This window comes from Python bivittatus, unplaced genomic scaffold, assembly GCF_059951505.1.
Source record: "Python bivittatus isolate LINGU-HERP-01145 unplaced genomic scaffold, Pbiv_v1 ctg000810_np1212, whole genome shotgun sequence".
Lineage (NCBI taxonomy): Eukaryota > Metazoa > Chordata > Lepidosauria > Squamata > Pythonidae > Python > Python bivittatus.
This window is the reverse complement of record NW_028277111.1, coordinates 986,736-1,007,418: the sequence shown is the minus strand read 5'-3', so window position 1 is coordinate 1,007,418 and position 20,683 is coordinate 986,736. Positions and strand designations below refer to the sequence as shown.

The 20,683-nt window shown below is 41.6% G+C and overlaps 1 protein-coding gene across 3 annotated transcripts in view; it reads right to left on the bottom strand.

Moving 5' to 3' along the window:
* The window catches only part of LOC103056638 (uncharacterized), a 32,013-nt gene extending 22,892 nt beyond the window's left edge, over positions 1–9,121 (bottom strand). For all 3 annotated transcript variants that reach the window (XM_025169434.2, XM_025169435.2, XM_025169436.2), the window contains exons 1-2: positions 8,939–9,121; positions 3–220 (exon numbers count right to left, since the gene is read on the bottom strand). The gene's annotated coding sequence lies outside the window, so the exon portion shown is untranslated. The remainder of the gene's footprint in view (positions 1–2; positions 221–8,938) is intronic.
* Positions 9,122–20,683: the final 11,562 nt, after the last annotated feature.

Below are 20,683 nucleotides of genomic sequence, written 5' to 3'. Positions count from 1 at the left end.
ACCTTCAAGCAGGGAGACCCAACTAGGATGCAGACCCTTCTCAATCGGACTTCCCCAACCAGATGGCAGAATGGCCTACAACTCCCATCATCCTTACTGAGCATCAGACTGAGCTCAACAGTTCTGGACAACCAAAGATTGAATGAGGCTGCTCTCAGTGGGAAGGATGGTGAGCCTCCAAGAGTAATCTGTTCATCCAGACTCCTGAAAAGGCCAGCAACTGTTGAAGGAGAAGGAAAAGACTTAATAACTTCATGATTCTGTTTTTGGATTGGAGGCTTTATTATTTATTATTTTAATATATTTTTAATGCCGCTTAGGGTTCTCTAGGAACAAGAATACCAAAAATAAAATCAATAATATCAATCAATATACAGTAATAACAACAATAACAGTGACACCTGGGGTGCCCCTGACTTTGGTATGTTAGGGATACATTCTAAAAAACAGGTTGGGCCAGGACAAAAATTAATATTTATTTCATTCAATTTATATGTACATTTAATTAAAAATGTAGTGAACATGACTACCCCCCCCATATGTTTACTAGACATACTATGCTCAACTACTCCCCCCATGTTCAATTAGGAGACAGCCACAAAATGTAGCATCATTAAAAAAAAAGGGGGGGGGACTCCAAACTTCCTGTCTTACAAGCAATTCATGGAGGGGGAAAAAAAAATCAGACAAGCCAACTTCATCCATGTTGGTGATGCAGTCTTAGAGGCATTACTTGTAACCCTCAGCACCCCCCACAGGCACCAAAAGGTCACTGAACTCTGTTTGTTGTCTGTCTGTTAGTACTCAATTAGAAACAAAAATTGCCAGGCAGGGAAAAGTCCTACTTCCCGTCTTTCATCGTAAAAGAAGGCAAGACGGAAAAGCAGATACACAGAGAAAATTGCTTCCTGTTTTAACACAACACCCTAATGACAAGCAGATTTCATGGATGCTTCATAGACAAACTCTGGAACACAACAATTGTCATCCTAAGCACACTTTCCTGGGAGGTTTAATGATCTCCCCTAATTTAAAGAATATTTGGAGGTGCTCTGAGCGCCTGTAATGTATATGAGGGCCCAGAGTCACTTCCAGGGAGATGGGTGATGACAAATGTGAAACAAACAAACATACAAGGTTCAAGGTACCAAAAATATCAAAAGCCCCCCAGCAGATATTTGCTCTATGAAAATAAAGTTTTTAATTTCAAAACAGAAAAATTTCAATAGTCTTTATATATGAAAACCTGAATGAATTTTCTGGAAGTGAAGGCTTCTCTGTAAGAAGCCCATCCTCCTTAAATTATAATTTCAGGACCAAGGATTATAAAAGTAGTATGAGATGTTCTTTACATTTGCTGTATTAAAAGCATAAAATAAATGTAATTGGGCTAATTTTTAGGTAAAATTAAAAATAAACTTCACATGTACACAACTTTCATACCTATGTATAGACATGCATTCCCATCACACTGGTTATTCCCTTTTACAATAACTGAGGTTATGCAGAATGCAAAAAAGAACTAAGAAATAATAAGCCAAGGAAATTAAGTATATGAGATAAACCAGTGTTGTCCAAACTTGGCCACTTTAAGATGAGTGGACTTCAACTCCCAGAAAGGGAATTCTGGGAGTTGAAGTCCACTCATCTTAAAGTGGCCAAGTTTGGACAACACTGACATAAACAAAATAGAACTAAATCTATCACCATTCACTGTTCTTTCTGTCTTTGCAAACCAACCTCACCTCTATCATATCCATCTACCATTTCCTACATCGCCTTTGGTTCTTTAAAATTCTCACTTCTTTTTGAAGATCTCAGCTCCATTCATCCATGACCTTCTCAACTTTCTCTGTCTTCCCCCTCCTCTCCACCCATTCATTCTCCCTTCATATATTTGTTTTGCAACATGATCCTCATTCATCCTCTCCATATGGCCAAACCACTCCAACATTCTTCTTTCACATAGTGCTGATCACTCTTATGTTCAATCCATGTTCATTCAGCACCTATTCATTCTTTATACTCTTCTTGTTTTACCCCACAGCCATCTGTAGAATTTTTCTCATTGCATTCAACTTTCTTTTTATGTTTCCCTGGACAAAACCAACTTTCGCTTCCATATAGCAATGGGGGCAGAAGCACACTCTTACACAAGACACGTTCATTTCTTTCACAAAAGAACATTTTCTGGACAAGAATCCATATTCCTCCAAAGCAGTCTTTCTTATGTGATGAGTGGACAATCATGGTAACTTATGCCCCAGTTTTTTCTATTGTCGACAGCCTTGATTTCCTGTCACCATTCACATCAGCTCCTGCCACCAAGACACTAGTAGCTGATTCAACCTATTTGTCCATAGGCCTCCCTGAATCTACAGGTTTTTACATCAATCACTCATATTTCAAGTCTAAATATATACATTTGTAAAGACTCACAACACTATTCCCTTTCAGGATAAATAATATGGGGCAGAAGCAGGAAAGAAATAGTGAGCCAAAAATATTAGAAGCATGAGATAAGAAAAGAAAACATAACTAAATGTAATTTACACCAATATCATTCACCCTAATCCTCATCTCATTCTCTCCTTACAAACTACCCTTGCTCCTACCACGTCCATATAGTACTTCATATATTGCTTTTTGCTTTTTAAACTTCTCTCTTTTTGAGGGTCACATCAACTCCATCCAAGTATAACCTTTTCAATCTTTCTTTTCCTCTCAACCCATTTCTTCATCTTTTATAAACTGTATTTGCTTTGTGACTTGATCCTCATTCATTATCTTTGTAAAACCAACCACTTCAACATCTTTCTTTTATGTTGCTCACTCATGTTTGTATTCCATCCACATTCATTCAGCAGCCACTCTTTCTTGACCTTCTCCCTTCTTGTGCTACCATCCACACTTCTTCAGGACCTCCTTCCCACTTCATTCATCTTGCTGTTAATGCTTCTCCAACTCTTTCTTCCAAATAACAAACAGGGCAGAAACACATATTTTTACACAGCTATTTTCACTTCTTTTGACAAACGTTTCATTCTCCACAAAAGACTACTATACTCACTACCCACTCTCTTGCTATCAGCATTTACTGATCTTAATTTTTTTCCATCCATGTTTCCAGCTTTAACAAACATTCTATCAACATACACAAATTCATCTACTTGCTTTAGTTTTTTGCCATTTATTATCATTCATTCCATTTTCCCTGCCAACACAATTGCCTCTTGGAAACATACCCCTCACAGAACCCTATTCATTTTAATAGTTTTTTTCTAAAACGAACTCACAATAAACTTTCTTCCTCATAATCGTACATTTCAAAGATTAGTTGAAGAGTAAAGATCTGTCATAAAGCTACACTGCACCGTCCACCAATCCTTTCATGTCACATAACATAATAGTCTTTAGGATGTTGTGCAATTTTCCCCAAAACTTATTTCCAGTTCTTGCATTATCCATTCATTGGCAACTATCATCTACAGCTTCCTACTTGGATTTACACACAAAACAACCTAGGCAACCGCAATCATACTGACATAAATTTTAACCCTTTCATTCATAAGGAAACCTACATCTTCACTTCGGTCTTGCATTCATCAACTTTCTTTCGCAAAATCAGACCACCTTCTGTTACATCCTTAACTGCAGACACACCATATTTATTTTTCTTTTATTTCATTCTTTCATAGTCTTTACAGCTTACTCCTCTCACATTCCAACCCACAGTCATCCACATGGCATGGCCATCACCAGATGGTTCCATAAATATCATGGTTTTGGTCTATCAAGGCTTTTACAAAACACTTGAAATACAATTTGAGAGTAACAATATTTATTATTTATTCATTTATTTATTTAAAAGATTTATATGGCCACCCACGTTAAGCAACTGTGGGCAGTTCACAACAACAATAAAACAAATAAATAAAACAATCATAAAACAGTAAAAACAGTAAAACAAAAACTTGTGCCTTAATTGTCCCCTCGGGATGCCCCACAGCTGACTCAGTTACCCTCTATCCATACTATCTATTGTGAGGAGAATATGACTTATGAAACTTAAGGGTTTTGACTAACTGAAACATATTAATGAAACTAGCTTTTAGAGCAATAAATGTTAATGCTATAATAAAACTAGCTTACAGAGCAATAAGTAAAATTACTGTGCGAACTGAACTTTTCAGTCATGTGCTTATTATCAGTTATATTGAACAGGAAGCTGGAAAAGAGATGGGACAAGTAAAATGCTGATGGAAGGAATGTGGCAAGAGAAAAGAACAGGGAAGTGTTGTAAAATTAGCACGAAAAACAGTTGCAAATCCTGGGAGTCATGTTTGTGGTTTTAAGGAGTAAAAGGGATTGCTGAGAGGGGGTCGGGGCCACGGCCCCAAGCTGTCCTTTTGACCGCTTGTCTGTGCTGGTCCTCATTGCAATGGGAATTTATGTAAGTATGTAATGTTCTTGGTTATTGAACTAAAATTTAATAAAACCTTTGGAATCTTGAAGTGGTCAGTGTTTTGGTGTGTATGTCTCACGTGCTTGACGAGGATTTTCCCCTGACACTACCTGTACAACACTATCCCAGTGCCCCAGTAAAAAGCCAGGTCTTGATGGCCTTCTGAAAAGCTAGAAGGGTGGGGGCCTGTCGAATTGCCGATGGGAGGGTGCTCCACAAGGTAGGGGCAGCCACGAAAAAGGCATGCTTCTGAGGTCCCACTAGACGGCAAGATTTCGGGGGGGGGCCTGGAGCACGCGCACCCTATCTGATCTAGTTGGATGGGCAGATATGCTTAGGGAGATGCAGTCCCACAAATAACCAGGTCCGGTGCCATGTAGGGCTTTACAGGTGATAACTAGCACCTTGAATTACACCCAGAAGAAAACTGGAAGCTGGTGCTGCTCGCACAATAAAGGTGTAACACGGGAGAACCTGTGGGCGCCCAATACTGTGTGCGCCACTGCATTCTGGACCAGTTGTGGCTTCCAAGTGGCCTTCAAGGGCAGCCCATGTAAAGCGCATTGCAATAATCTAACCGGGAGGCGACTAAGGCATGTGTAACCATGAGCAAGGCCTCCTGGTCCAGGAAAGGGCACAACCGGTGCACAAGACGGATCTGTGCAAAGGCTCCCTGGCCACGGCTGCCACCTACTCATCAAGCAGGAGCTGTGAGTCCAGGAGGACCCCCAAATTGCACACCAGCTCAGTCCAGGGGAGCACAAGCCACCCAGAGTCAAAAATGACAAGTTACCAGACCCTGGAGAGCCAGATAATTTACTAACAACCAGATTTTGTTTTCTTTTTAATAAGAGATGCCACACTTTTTATCCTGTCCAAATCCATCAGTTGGAGCGAGTCACTAAATAATGGTCTGATGGAATTCCCCAGTGTTGAAAAATTGAAAACTGGAAACCAAAAAAGCCAGATACAAGTATTATCCATGTCCCAGGGTGACAACTTGTCAAAATAACAACTGGCCTCCATCCAGGTAATCGCATATTAGAGATTTTAACTGTAGGATTTATGGTACCCAAGAACACTGTAAAAATGTCCAGGAGAGCCCAGAAGAAGATCTCTACTTTGAAGAAAGCCCTTCTTGGAAGGCAAAATTTCTAAGCTAGAAAACTTTTCAGAGACAGTAAAAACTACTTTTAGTTTTTCAGCAGTGATATTTATCAAACATATGCCTATCATTTCATATAATATATGAATATTTTAATACTGAAAAGGGACAATGGAAAGTTCGACATAGAGAGAACCCCTGGGGTTTGTCAAAGTGATGAGGAGCCACTATTTTGTGCAAAGAACCACATCTACAATGACAACCATTACGTGAACTGGCAACCTACACATCAGCCATTTTATGAGTGCCCACAATGTGCTCTCCAGGCAACCTTTGATCTTAGCCAACAGGCCAAGCAGCTTTCAATCTTCATAAGATATGCATTAGAAATAAACTGACTCAATATGGCTTCTCTTACCAGACATTACAAATTATGAGATGCCACCAAGTAAAAAAAATAAGCTGAAGGAAGGAATTTGACTAATCCCTACAAAATTCCAGACATTGCAGAGTATTTGCCCTAGCCAGACTTGAAGCAACGCCTTCACCTCTCACTGATGACAGATACCAAGATTTGTTACCACGAACATCTCTACTAGTGTGATTCCCAAGTATAGAGGAAATGCAACACGTCCTCTTATACTGCAATATTTATAATGTAATGCTAATTAGACCCCTAAAAAAACAACTACCAGGTAGAAATGGCACATCTCTTTTCTCTTAGCAGACTTTAGGGCCACAGCTAACCATAATGTGGTCAAATTTTATCTAGCAGCTATGAGAACATAACAGCGAGTATCATGCAGTATGATCGGGTTTTACTAAAACTCCCTTCTTTTTAATTTATTCTTATACAGATTACTTTATGTTGCTTTTTAAATCTTCCCTTACTGTTGTACTGATGAATGATGAAGGATCTCACGGGTACACATTGGTCTAAGGTTGTAACAAAATCACTTATTTAGCCTCCAGAGACTAAATGTATATCTGGACTAAAAGGCTGTCTATTATGGATAACACCCACTAATATAACGATTTGTATATATGCCCACCAGGAACTGTAAGTCCTATTATACAATATATAAGAAGTCATATATTTCTTGGTAGGTATACAATTGCAGTCCCTTTCCGCACACTTAGTCTGGACCAAAAACCTTTCTTATTAAATTCCACTCAACTGATCTTTCCAGCTGGGAATCATCTATGACTGGAGCAGCAATTCATGATTTCAAGACAGATCCTTCCCAGCCTTATATGAAGATGCCACAGAGCAAACCAGGCCTTTTCATTTCAGAATGATGAAACATTCATCCTTTTGTAAATAAATATATTTAAAACTGTAGAGAGCTGATGCCCTTTTAGAAGGGGAATTCTCCTTGTGTTTTATACAAGAAATGCCTCCTGTAAGACTGTTCCAGGTGTGCCATATCCTTCTAAAATTAAGCAAAATAAAAATGTTTTAGTCATACAAAAAGTGTTACCTATGTTTTGCCCAAACCCAGGAGAATCCATTTAAATTTTTGCCCTGTTTTGCCAAAATTAAAAAAAGATACACGATACATTGCAGCACCATTGAACACTGCTCAGAAATTACTGTCTGAATAAAAGTTTGCATTTGTCTTTTTGTTAAATATATCAATTAATAAATATGAGTTAGTTTGGTGCAGTAGTGAAGGTGCTGACCTAGAAACCAGGAGACTGTGAGTTCTAGGCCTCCCTTAGACATGAAAGCCAGCTGGGGACTTTGGGCCAGTCCCTTCTCATGGGAAAATAGTGGCAGGAGTATTAAGCAGGTCCACCGCCTTGAGATGAACAACCCCCCCCCAAATTATTACCAAATAATACCACAGTACCATAATATCAAATACCATAGAACCAAAAAGCCTTAGGTAGCACTTAGAAAATCCACACACTGACAAAATTTCCATCTCTCAATTACAAAAGGCCATACTGCTTGAATCTGCACATATAGTACACTGATACATTACAACATCTTATGTTCTTGGGAAGAATTTGATGCAAATGAAGGCCAAGCCCAGCTAAAGAACTGGCAGCTGAGATTTCACGTTGCTATGTATATAAAAATAATAATTATGCTACTTTGCCTAAATGCATGCATATTTCATTCACAAACAAACCCAACAGTTCAAGAGGGATAAGTAAGTACAGCTATGATCTCAGCTTTATAGTTCAGTTTAGAGCAGTGTTTCTCAACTGTGGCAACTTTAATGCTGGCTGGGGAATTCTGGGAGTTGAAGTCCATACTTCTTAAAGTTGCCAAGGTTGAGAAACCCTGGGTTAGATATTTATTCAAAAGTCTGAAACTCTCTCCCTATATACATATAACCCAAAGGCAGCCTTAACCTTCTCCATGCTTGCTCAGAAGTTTGTTCCACTGAATTCAAAGGCATTGGCTCCCAAGTTTGTTTGTGCAGCACATTTGTGAGATGGGCAGCTATACAAATCTGATAAATAAAATAAAGCTATCCCGACTGAACCTTTCACCATCTTATTAAAGGAATCAAAAATACAAGTCAGCCTTGGCCAAGCAGCTGGCCCATCCTGTTCTTCTACTGGGGCTCCACAATTTTGTATCCAGCGGTGTTTCTTACAACCTTTTGCTCTCAGGACCCCTTCCTGCTTTTAAAAATTGTGGAGAACCCCAAAAGAGCTTTTGTCTGTGTGGGTTACATTTATCAATATTTACCACATTAAAAAATTAAAACTGATGCATTCGCTGCCACTACGATGCTTTGACAGGATTTTAATATTATTTTTCAACACAGGCTGGCAAATCATTTTGATTTCGCGGGCCCCTCAGAGGGTCTTGGGGACCCCTCCCCCGGGGACCTAAGACTCACCCTTGGAGTATACTGATATAGAGGGTCGAAACCCACATTTCCCACTGAGAGATGAATCCACATATAGCACCTTTTCCAACCGACAGCCCTTCCCCACCCTCCCATTTTGGTTATCTTTCCCAAGACAGAAACAAGCAAGAAAAAGACGCGAGGCGGGGAAAAGCACTCCCCTTCCGAGGCGAAGGCTGGGAGCCCGTCCTCCCCTCACCCCCGCTTGAAAACGAGGCGGCCTAAAGCACGTTTTGGCCTGATGGCGCCCACTCTTCCCTTTTCCTGCTTCAAAATGGCTGGAAAAGCACATTTCCCGGCGGGGGGGAGGGACGCCCCGGGCTCGGGACACGCGGCGACGGATGTTCACAGGCCGAGGCAACCAACGGCAAAGCCCCGCTCCTCAAAGCGCGGGAAAGGCCCCCCGGCCCGAGCGAGGGTGGAAATCCTCCCGGCCTCGACACCCCCGCAACCGCCGCAGCAGCCCGCCGAAAAGACCGGGGGGGAAGCCGCTCTCACGTTTGCTTTCCAGAGGGAGCCTCAAGCTTGCACCCGGCGGCGGCGAAGGGAAAGGCGCCCCCCGGGCTCGCCGCCCCACAGAGCCACGGAGCCCACGAGCCTCTCTTCCTGCAACGGATGCATCCAATTCACCAGACGACGTCCATAGGCACGCACCGGCCTTTCTCTTTCTTGGTTCCCTGCCTTCGCCCCAAGCACGCCGGGAAGTGTAGTTCATCAGCGGCGAGCTACGGAAAGTCGGGAGGGACCAAAGAGAGGAAAAGCTGCGAGCGGCTCCAGGTTTCCCCTGGAAGTTGCGGCTGCGGAGGAAGGATGGAGCGGGACCGCCGAAGCAGCTGCGGCAGCAGCAATAATAATAATATTCATCATAATAGGCGTTTATGGATGACAACAATATACTGTAGTATATTATACCATGCTGTATATGACAATAACAACGATACTACATATAATAATAATAATAATAATAATAATAATAATAATAATAATAATACATATAGGACAGCAATATATTGTAAATTATTATAGCATATATTACCACAGTAATAATACATGTATAATAATGAAAGTGCATACATGACAATATATTGTAAATTATAGCATATATTACAATAATAATAGTGCATGTATAATAATGAAAGTACATATATGACCATATATTGCAATATAGTATAGCATCAGGGGGGCAGTGAGGGACAGGAAGGCCGGGCGCAATATGGTTCATGGGGTCACGAAGAGTCGGACACGACTTAACGACTGAACAACAACAAAAATATTACAATAATAAAAATACATATATTACAATGATAATAGTACGTATGTAATATTTATTTATTTGCTGAATGTACATAGTCCCCCATCACACGTACGTGACTCTGGGTGGCTCACCCAGTTAAAATAGCAAAAGCAGAAAACTGTCGAAAAAACTGTTTAACAACTGTTAACAAAACATTTGAAATATATAATAATATATATATATATATATTACAATAATAATAAGAGTGGAAGTACATATGTGACAAATCTTTTCTCTTTTATTTTTGTAAATGTGGATTGTTATAGGTTTTAATTGTATATTTATTTATTATTTTAATGTGTTGTGAGCCGCCCAGAGTCCCCCATTGGGGGGAGCTGGGTGGGGGAGAAAGAAAGAAAGAAAGAAAGAAAGAAAGAAAGAAAGAAAGAAAGAAAGAAAGAAAGAAAGAAAGAAAGAAAGAAAGAAAGAAAGAAAGAAAGAAAGAAAGAAAGAAAGAAAGAAAGAAAGAAAGAAAGGAGGGAGGGAGGGAGGGAGGGAGGGAGGGAGGGAGGGAAATGTGTGCCAACATATATCTATATACTACTAAAACTCTCATTGTGTTTATCTGTTTGTCTGTTTGGACCCTCAGGTTAGCCCAAATGGTGCATTATATTGCAACAATTTTTGAATCAAGGTACCTAAAATCTGCTAACTTAAAGAATGTGTAAAAAATCCAGGACCCATTACTCCAGTGGAATTGAAATTTCCAGGATGTTCAGACCAGTTTTATTCACAAAGTTGGGGCCATTGCAGCATCCCTGCGGTCATGTGATCGTGATTTCTGATGCTCCCTGCCAGCTTCCCACAACCAAAGTCAGTGGGGAAACTGGCAGAAAGTCAGAAGTCGCTCCCGCTCTCCCTTTTTGGTCCACCTGTGGTCATTCTGTTTATCTGTTTAGGTAAGTAAATATTGACTTATTATTGAGGCTTGTTTGCCACTACAACTGTTTTTCTATTTATGATATATACTCTTCTTAGATGAGTGTTTCTCAGCCTTGGCAACTTTAAGATGTGTGGACTTCAACTCCCAGAATTCCCCAGCCAGCAAGGTGGAAGGAATAATCAGATTAACAGAAGACACATATTGAGTGAGAGAGCTCACTTAACCTGGAAGTCAAAAATAAAATTCTTGATGGGCTAAAGAAATGGGCTGAAAGTGGCAGGATGAAACTGAAGAATCGCCAAAGCAAGAGGTCTTCACTTAGAGATGAAACTCAAGGTCTGGGGCTACCAGATTCCTGATTTCTGGCCACTCTAGACTAGCCCGGCTCTCCTCCAACACTAGCTTGGGATATACTTCTGAGAAAGATCTTGGAATAGTGTTGACTGCAAAGGGGATACTCTGCAGCAGGCTGAGCTTAGAGTTAGGGTTAGGGTTAGAGAGGAAACTGATATATTATGCTGCTTGGAAGAAATATACTAAATTGCCACATTTGCTTCCTCAGGGAATGCCTAATGGGTTGATTGATTGATTGATTGATTGATTATGTGCCATCAAGTCATTTGACTCCTAGCCTCCTAACCACACAAGATTTTCTTCATGGCAATCTATCCCTAGCCTGTTCTTTCAGGTATCCCAAGGGTGCCCCCACCGCCACTGTAACTGAGTCCACCCCCCTTGCTGCTGGTTGTCCTTTTCTTCTCTTTCCTTCCACCTTTCTCAGCTTCAGAGCCTTTTCCAGAGAGCTGAGTCTTCACATCATGTATCCAAAGTAGGATACGTTGAGCCTGGTCACCTGTGCCTCAAGTGAGAACTCTGGGTTGACTTGCTTGATGATCCATTGGTTTGTCTTCTTGACTGCCCATGGTATTCTCAAGAATAACTTCTCCAATGCCAAAGTTCAAAGGTGTCAATACTCTTCCTACCCTGCATCTGTAAAATCCAACTGTGACTTCCATAGGGTGTCACGGGGAATGCCAGGGCTTGACGATTCTGATCTTTTTGATTCTGATAATGGGTTAGGAATCCCAAATACTTGAAAAGATACAACAGTCTTAATCAAGTTAAAGTCAAATAGTAAAGTTAAATAATGTGAGTTTCTAGTAGTTATTACCAGCAATAAATCTGATTTAATGTTATTAATTGATTATGTGCTGTAGTGGAGAAAATAAACATAACAAAATGGAGACTGTGCCCCTCTCCCCTTTTGGATATGACCAGGGTCAAACCAGTTCTTCTCCTTGCCTAACCCCATCAGACCCAAACTGACCCCCCTGCCCCAGACAAGCCCCCCCCCCGCAATCCCATCAAGCCAAAGAAGCAGCCCCCTCACCAGCTGAAGCCCAGCCCCAGGGCAGCCCCAGGAAGGGAATTGCAACAGCTGAGAAACGCCAACATTCCATCCCCAATCAAGGACACGCCCCCCATTGTCTCAACATTCCGTCCCCTTCACAATGGACTTCCCAGCTCTGCTGTCCTCCTGAAAGGCCCCTTTTGCCTAACAATGGAACTCACCCCAGGTGCACTGACAAGGACCTGCCTAGCTTCCCCAAACTGGGCAGTCAATCAGATCGCGAGGGTTTCCCGCCTTGCAATCCTCAATAAAAATCTTTGCTTTTCCATTGTTCCTGTAAAGCAGGCCCCAACTGTTGCAATGAACATGGTTCTTCTCCTCAGTGTTGTGCTCCTTCTTCAGACTGAATTCACAACAGTGCCGTTAGGTCGGTGTTGGCTCTTAGTGACCACATGGATAGATTTTCTCCGTGACAAACTGTCCTAACCTGGTCCTTAAGTCTTCCAATGGTGCACTTATGGCCACTGTAGCTGAGTCCATCCCCCTTGCTGCTGGTCGTCCTCTTCGCTTGCCTTCCACCATTCAGAGCTTCTCCAGAGAGCAAGGTCTTCACATCATGTGTCCAGAGTAGGATAATTTGCACTTGGTCATTTGTGCCTCGAGTGAGAACTCTGGGTTGATTTGTTCAATGATCCATCAGTTTTCCTCGGCTGTCCATGGTGTTCTCCGGAGTCTTCTCCAACACCCAAGTTCAAAAGCATCAACACTCTTCCTATCCAGCTTCTTCAAAGTCCAACTTTTTCATCCCTAGAGTGTCACAGAGAATGCCATAACTTTCATGTTTCTGATCTTTGTAGGTATTTAATGTTATGCTTTTTATCTCTTCACTGGTAGACTGCTTTTCCTGCACAAGATCAAGGGGATGAACAGAATGTTCCCCCCATAATTTTCTCCTCATCAACCACCCCATGAAGTTGCCTGGGCTGAGGGCTCGTCCTCATGGCTACATTAATGTGCAGTCTTCCAGTCAAGAGAAATGGATGCCAAACTCAATTGCCCTATACAGAGTGCTGAACCCTATTCTGCCTTGGTAAAAGAGCCAATGAATGCTACCCTTACCAGGGTTGTCTGGGAGGGTCAAAAAAGTCAAGATAGTGGTTGAAAAATGGAGATGGTATGGCCCTTGCTTGGGTCCTTAAATCAGTTGACATCCAGCCCACTGTTGTATTTGTCAGAAAATATCACCCCTTTGAATTTGAAACACAGTTGTATACAAATGATGAACATGTTAAACATGTTTAAATGTATAAACACGATAAACATGCTAAAATGTATAAACTTCTACTGAGATTTGAAATAGAAGAACAAGTAAAAGAATGTATGATAAAGTGGCCCAAAATTTTGGTTAGAATATACAGATGGAACACTGGGAAAATAAGTGGTTGAGAGGATTGAAATCTACACTATGTTATAATCTTAAAGGGAATTTTTATAAAATGATGTACCGTTGGTATAAGTCACCAGAGAAATTGTTTAGAATGTATAAAGGCACTTCAAATTTATGTTGGAAATGTGAACAACAAGAAAGGACATTTTATCATGCTTGGTGGACATGTAAAAAAGCTAGAAAATGTTGGATTCCAATACACACACTGATTCAGAGGATTTTAAAGATTAATATACAATTGAGAACAAAGGTTTTCTTTTGGGATTGATGGACAAATAGCTGGAAAAAAGTTATGGAACTTTGTTTTTGTATATGATAACTGCAGTGAGATTATTGTACACAAAGATTCAGCACTACCCACAAAGAAGGAATGGTTGGTGAAGACGATGGAACTTGCTGAGATGGCTAAAGCGACTTCTTTGATCAGAGAAAAGACACTATCTCCATTTATTGCTGATTGGAAACCCCTTATAGACTTTGTGTGTAAAACAGAAAAAAATGAACTTATTATTTATGATTTTAATGATTAGGCAGGATAGATTATAAAAAGAAAAGAGTTATGTTGTAACCATAGATGAAGGGGTAAATTTGTAATGTACTTATAACTGCTGTAAAGAAGATCAGAAGCTACTTCTTTGTATCTTTTTTCTTTCTTTTCTATTTTGCTTTTATTTTTGTTCCTTTCTTGCACTTTTAGCTTTCTCTTTGATTCCTTTCCTTTCCTTTCCTTTCCTTTCCTTTCCTTTCCTTTCCTTTCCTTTCCTTTCCTTTCCTTTCCTTTCCTTTCCTTTCCTTTCCTTTCCTTTCCTTTCCTTTCCTTTCCTTTCCTTTTTCTTATTTTATATTAGTTTGTATTAGTTTTTATCTTCCTTTTTAAGATAGATAGATAGATAGATAGATAGATAGATAGATAGATAGATAGAAAGATAGATAGATAGATAGATAGATAGATAGATAGATAGATAGATAGATAGATAGATAGATAAAATATCACCCCTTCAAGGTAGGCCAGGTCAGGAGTCAAACACTGTAATAACTATTAGAGCTCTATTGTTGCTGGGTATAATAACAGAACCTTGAAAGCCTGGACGAGTTTCCTTGTGCGCCCTCTTATACCAAACAGAAGTAGTGCAGTATTATTTGGAGTTTCATGCCTTCCACCTTCCCAGGACTTCACTGCTGTTTTTCCTTCCTTAATGCTTCATCCATTCCTTCCTTAGTTATCTCCACATTCCTTTACTGAAAGATTTCAGCTACCGCCTGTGGAGCAAGTTTAATCTCTTAACGCTTCCCTCTTCCCATGGTTAATTCCAATACTTTCCCCGTGGCCTTAAATAGGAAGACCAGTCCATCTGCTCTTTCTTATTCTCTGGATGACTGAATTGTGGACTCCTGGGTGCTCTCTGAGCTTGGTTATTTGCTTGCAGACGTTTCATTACCTGACTGGGTAACATCATCAGGGCCCTGATGATGTGACAGGTAGTTCTCGGGTTACGACAGCACTTGGGGCCAGGATTACCACTGCTAAGCGATGTGGTCTTAAAGTGTAACCTTGTAAGAAATAGGACATAGGTAGGTTTGTTATTTTTACAGAAGCTTAAGAGATAAATGAATATGGAGAATTGTTTATGGCATAATAGTTATGGCTTTGGCCAAGCAGAAACAAAGAAACCTAATCGTACATTAGAGAAGAATTGTGAAAAACAGAAAAAGGGGAAGAATGTAAATGGCCGCAACAGGATGCAGCTACCTTAACCGCAGACTGTAGCTATTTACGAAACTACAGGAACACAGTAGCCTTTAAGATGACACATGAGTAGAACTACCAGATACGGACAATTGTAAATAGGGGTAAGGGAGCTTTGGAGTAGAGTAACGGGAGATGTAAACTAAGACGGGACTTCCGGAAATTGTATTAGGCGTATCGGATAGGTTGTAAACTCCCTAGAGTTTACCTAACCACTGGGGAACCGGAGGAGGGCTTTTCGCGTCTGTCATAGGGAATATAAGGAAAACCAGTTGCTAAGATCTGGGTCCACCTCATTGCTAATGTGCGTGCACCCGTTTTTGCAAAAACGTTAATAAATACTTTGCTGCTCTTGAAGAACTGATCTCTGATCTTCTTGATAACAACATCACGTGACTGCATCGCTTAGCGGCAACAATCCTGATAGTCCCACTTGCTGTTGTAACCCCAAGACACACGGGTCACTAAGTGGGAAACGGCAGGAGTCCCAGGTAAGGAGTGCGGGGGTGATGCGGGGGGTGTGTGTGTGCGGGAGGCCGGGAAAGGTCCTGGGAGGCCTGGTGCAGGCCACACACGAGCTGGAGAAGTGGCACCATGGGAGCGCAGAGAGGCCAAGGTATGATTGGCATGGTGCGGTGTGAGCGTAGAGAGGCCAAGGGCCTTACCAGAATGACCTGTGACCTTCCCTGCTGGCATTCCCCCATTGGCTTTGCTTCTGGGAAGCTGGCAGGAAAGGGCGCAGCTGGCAATCACAGGACCACAGGGCACTGCAACTGTCATGACAACATTTTGCCAAGTGCCCAGCTTGCAATCACATGGCCGTGGGGGTACTGGAACTTTGAAGACTGGTCATAAGTACCACTTGTCAGCGCCATCACAACTTTGAATGGTCGCTGAACAAGTGGTCGGTAAGCAAGGACCACCTTTACCTAATTGGGTAATGAAACGTCCACCAGCAAATAACCAAGCTCAGAGAGCCCCGAGAGCTCCACAGTTCAACCCTGAGCTACAGATCTTCTCTTCTACCGGATTACTGAATCTTAACAAGGGCCAGTCTGATATATAATTTGGGCTGCTTCATAAGCATTTGTAGAGTCCTGATCCCCAGTGAGTGTGCGGTGGTTCTCACATTGATAGATGTCAGGCCCACCAGGTACATCAGACCAGAAAATCAACTCCATAGGAAGTCACTCTCTGGAGGAGATGGGCGGCATATAAATTTAATCATAAATAAAATTGTGATGGAATGGAATTATGAAGGCCAGTTTCAGGGAGATAAACATTTTCTTAGCTCCCCAGAAGAGCGTGGGAGGAACAAGAGGATGAGACTGGCACCTCCCTGAGGAATTCACACTGTTGTGGCTGGAGGACTTTGGGAACTGGGGTTTTAGTCTGGGAAGATTCTTGCTAGAGGTTGTAGCTAATAAACATAACTGGACTGAATTGGCATTGTCTCTTGGAGTTCCAACTGGACTGAATTGGCATTGTCTCTTGGAGTTCCTTGGGCTAGGCTTCCCAGACTGAAACCCCAGATCCCAAAGTCAGCCAGCCACAACAGTGTGAATTCCTCAGGGAGGTGCCAGTCTCATCCTCTTGTTCCTCCCACGCTCTTCTGGGGAGCTAAGAAAATGTTTATCTCCCTGAGACTGGCCTTCATAATTCCATTCCATCACAAAAATAAAGACTAGAATTACACTTTATTGAGATTGGTGGAATGAGTCTAATTGCACTGTACCTCCCCACCCCTTCTTATACCCCAGTGAATTAGGGAGGCATCTGCCTGAGCTGTTTCCGAACATTATCTGGACATTCTAGACTTAAATAATGTTTCAGCCCCTTTTGCCTTTTTTGGGCTCTAAGATCACCGCAGACGGAGACTGCAGCCATGAAATGTAAAGACGCTTGCTCCTTGGGAGGAAAGCTATGGCAAACCTAGACAGCGTATTAAAAAGCAGAGTCGTCACCTTGCCGACAAAGATCCGCATAATCAAAGCTATGGTTTTCCCAGTAGTAACATATGGCTGTGAGAGCTGGACCATAAGGAAGGCTGAGCGCCAAAGAATTGATGCCTTTGAACTGTGGTCCTGGAGAAGACTCTTACGAGTCCCCTGGACTGCTAGGAGTCAAACCAGTCCATCTTAAAGGAAATCAACCCTGATTGCTCATTGGAAGGATTGATAGTGAAGCTCAAGCTCAGATACTTTGGCCCCCTAATGCGAAGGGAGGACTCTTTGGAGAAGACCCTGATGCTGGGAAAGATTGAAGGCAAAAGAAGGGGACGGCAGAGGATGAGATGGTTAGATAGCATCACTGAAGCAATGAGCATGAAACTGAGCAAACTCAGAAGGCAGTGAAGGACAGGAAGGCCTGGCGTGATATGGTTCATGGGGTCACGAAGAGTCAGACACGACTTAACAACTGAACAACAACAACAAATGGTTCTTGCAAATTCCTGTCAAGGTCCTCTTCCTCACTCTCCGGATGATTGAATTGTGGACTCCTTGGTGCTCTCTGAGCTTGGTTATTTGCTTGCAGACATTTCATTACCTGACTAGGTAACATCATCAGGGCCCTGATGATGTGACAGGTAGTTCTTGGGTTACAACAGCAGTTGGGACTGGAACTGCCATTACTAAGCAATGTTAGACCACGCTTCAGGTCTTTGGCAGAAAAAAAGACCCCCTTACCCCTGATTTGGTGAAACATAGAGACCTTGGTCTCTGGAGTGAATGAACTGTATTCCCTAAACTCAAATTAATTTGCTGGAACAATAATTCAAGTTCCTGGTTTCTCTCCCGGTGACTGCAATTGGACCAGGTTTTCAATGGATCCATCCTATGAATGCAATTTAAGGACTCAGTTGGATTTGATTAAGGGCATCTGCAAGGGAGTGTCAAAAAGTCAAGATGGCATCTGTGACTGCACAGTTGAAGCCTGTGTGTAAAAAAAGGGGCAGGGTTTTGATTGGACAGTGGTGGCTATCGTCTTGTTTTTGACTCCTCTGGAGGAGGCCCCTGATTCGGATTTTTTTTTTTTTTTATAATCTGCGCTCAGTCGTTACCGACTCTGCAGTGACTGCTTGGACGAGTCCTTGCAGTTTTCAAGGCAATTGTTTCAGAAGTGGTTTGCCAGAGCCTCCTTCCGATAGTCCTGCCTATAATCATGGTAACAGCTCCACTTGAGGCATGCCTGCCACTCACTCCCCCCATTTTTAAGCTCTTGGGCCAAGAAACATTGGGGCATTTTTTTCAATTGAGAAGTTTTAACTTATTCAATCAGGTGATGATTGGCTAAGCGGATCCCAGTGATTGTAAATCACAGGGATGAAAATAAAGTTGCGAGTTCTCCAAAGGCAGATTTATAAACTAAATCAGTGTTTCTCAACCTTAGCAAGTTTAAGATATATGGACTTCAACTCCCAGAATTTTCCAGCCAGCCATGCTGGCTGGGGAATTCTGGGAGTTGAAGTCCACATATCTTAAACTTGCTAAGGTTGAGAAACACTGGATTAAATCTACAAGAGTCACACCAAGTCGTAACCTGGAAAATTGGTACAAAATGTTTTAGAGATAGTATACAACTCCATCAATAATATCTAAGATAAATAAATCATACATTCATAGATATTAGAAATGCCATGAAACAGAAGGAAAGTTTTACCACATGTGGTGGACGTGTAAAAAAAAAAACCTCAAAAACTGGAAAGATATACATAGTACAATGCCAAAAAATTTGGAGTTTCAATTCAAAATGAAACCACTTTTTTTTTTTATTAGGAATAATCTCAGAAAAAAATGAGCAAGAAACATCACAGTTTAATTAGTTTAACACACAGCAGTGAGAATAAATACTGTATGGCTGGCTGGGGAATTCTGGAAGTTGAAGTCCACCTATCTTCAGGTTGCCAAGTTTGAGAAACCCTGCTCTAATCTAAGTCTTCCACACACTGGGAACACCGGCTGCATCCTTCTGTATGGATCCTTTCAAGTTGGTTGAGGTTGTATCTTGATCTGAAGGACTTTCAAAGCATTGTAATAGCTTTCCATGAATTTTCTGGTGTCTTCTCATGGCACTTCTCCAATGGAAACTTCTCCCACAGGTAGGGCATTTGTAGAGTTCCTTCCCCCAGTGGATCTTCTGATGTCTCCTAAGTCCAGTACTCAAAGCAAAACTCTTCCCACATCCAGAGCACTCGTTCAATCTCACCTCCCTGTGCCACATCCGATGATGTTTCAACAAGGAACTCCCAGTGGAAAAACGTTGTTCGCATTCAGAGCAGGTGAAGGGTTTCTTCCCAGTATGAATATATTGATGTTCAATAAACTTATCTTTCCGACTAAAGGCCTTCCCACACTGACAGCAATTGAATGGCTTCTCCCCAGTGTGGATTTTCTGGTGTCTTAAGAGGTGAAATTTGTATTGGAAGATTTTCCCACATACTTGACACTCATAAACATCTACCCTGGGGGAGATTGTCTGATCTGTGCTAAAGTGTGATTTGAAATTATGCAACTTTCCAGGGCTGGAAGAAGAGACATCTGGGGGTTTAGTAGGACTTGTGGCTTTTTTATGGGGTGGGGGAGTTTCTACCAGCTTAAGGGCAGAGGGATCACACTCTTGCTTCTGCACCTCATCCCGAATAAAAAGATTGATCTGTGATATTTGTGGCCACCTCCTCTGTCTCTCTCTTTTCATTCCAAGATTGTTCTTCCTTGGCCGTGCTGGACTCTTCATCATCTCATTACCTACAAGTCAAGGCAAGACAAGGTCCTAAGATTTAGATGCAAGCCTACAGTACTCAAACTACTAGGAAAAGTGGTGAGACCAAATCACAAATTTTAGTCCACCTCATCCATTATGAACTAGAATGCTTAGGGCTTTGTGCAGATCACACCTGTTCTTCCTGATCCTGTAGAGATCTAGCCTCGGTTACCTTGTTCTCCCAGGTAAATCTGCAAAGCAATTCATTATTACCAGGGTTCTTGAAGGCTTTGCAATGGCAGTGGCATTTAAGCCTAGAAAACTAACAGGTAGACCATCTGATTTGATCTACAAATCACATACATAACCAGGGCCTGGGGCCCCAAGTGCATGCAGGGCCCCGCTTCTTGGTTGTATTAGTGATTTGGGTTTGATGTTTCTTGACTGCTTTGTATTTTAACTTTTGTAATATTTATAATTATTTTTATTTTACTTTAATTCTGTTCACTGCCCAGAGTCACTGGTTGAGATGGGCAGCCATTGAAATTGGATAAAGAAATCAATAACTCTCATTTTAAGTATTTTTGTAAAAAAAGAAAAAGGAAAGTCCTCTGTGTCCACTTCCTCAACATTGCAATTTTATACATCTCTGTCCTTGTTTTTTTTTCCCCACCCTGCAAAACCATAGCAAGATGAAGAAGATTATGACTACGGTGACCTGGATGGATCAATGATTTTACTTGGGACCAAATGATTGCAGCTGAAAGCGCTGGGTGATGCTCCTTGCAAAAAAACCCTGGGCATTCAGCGCCTGAATAGC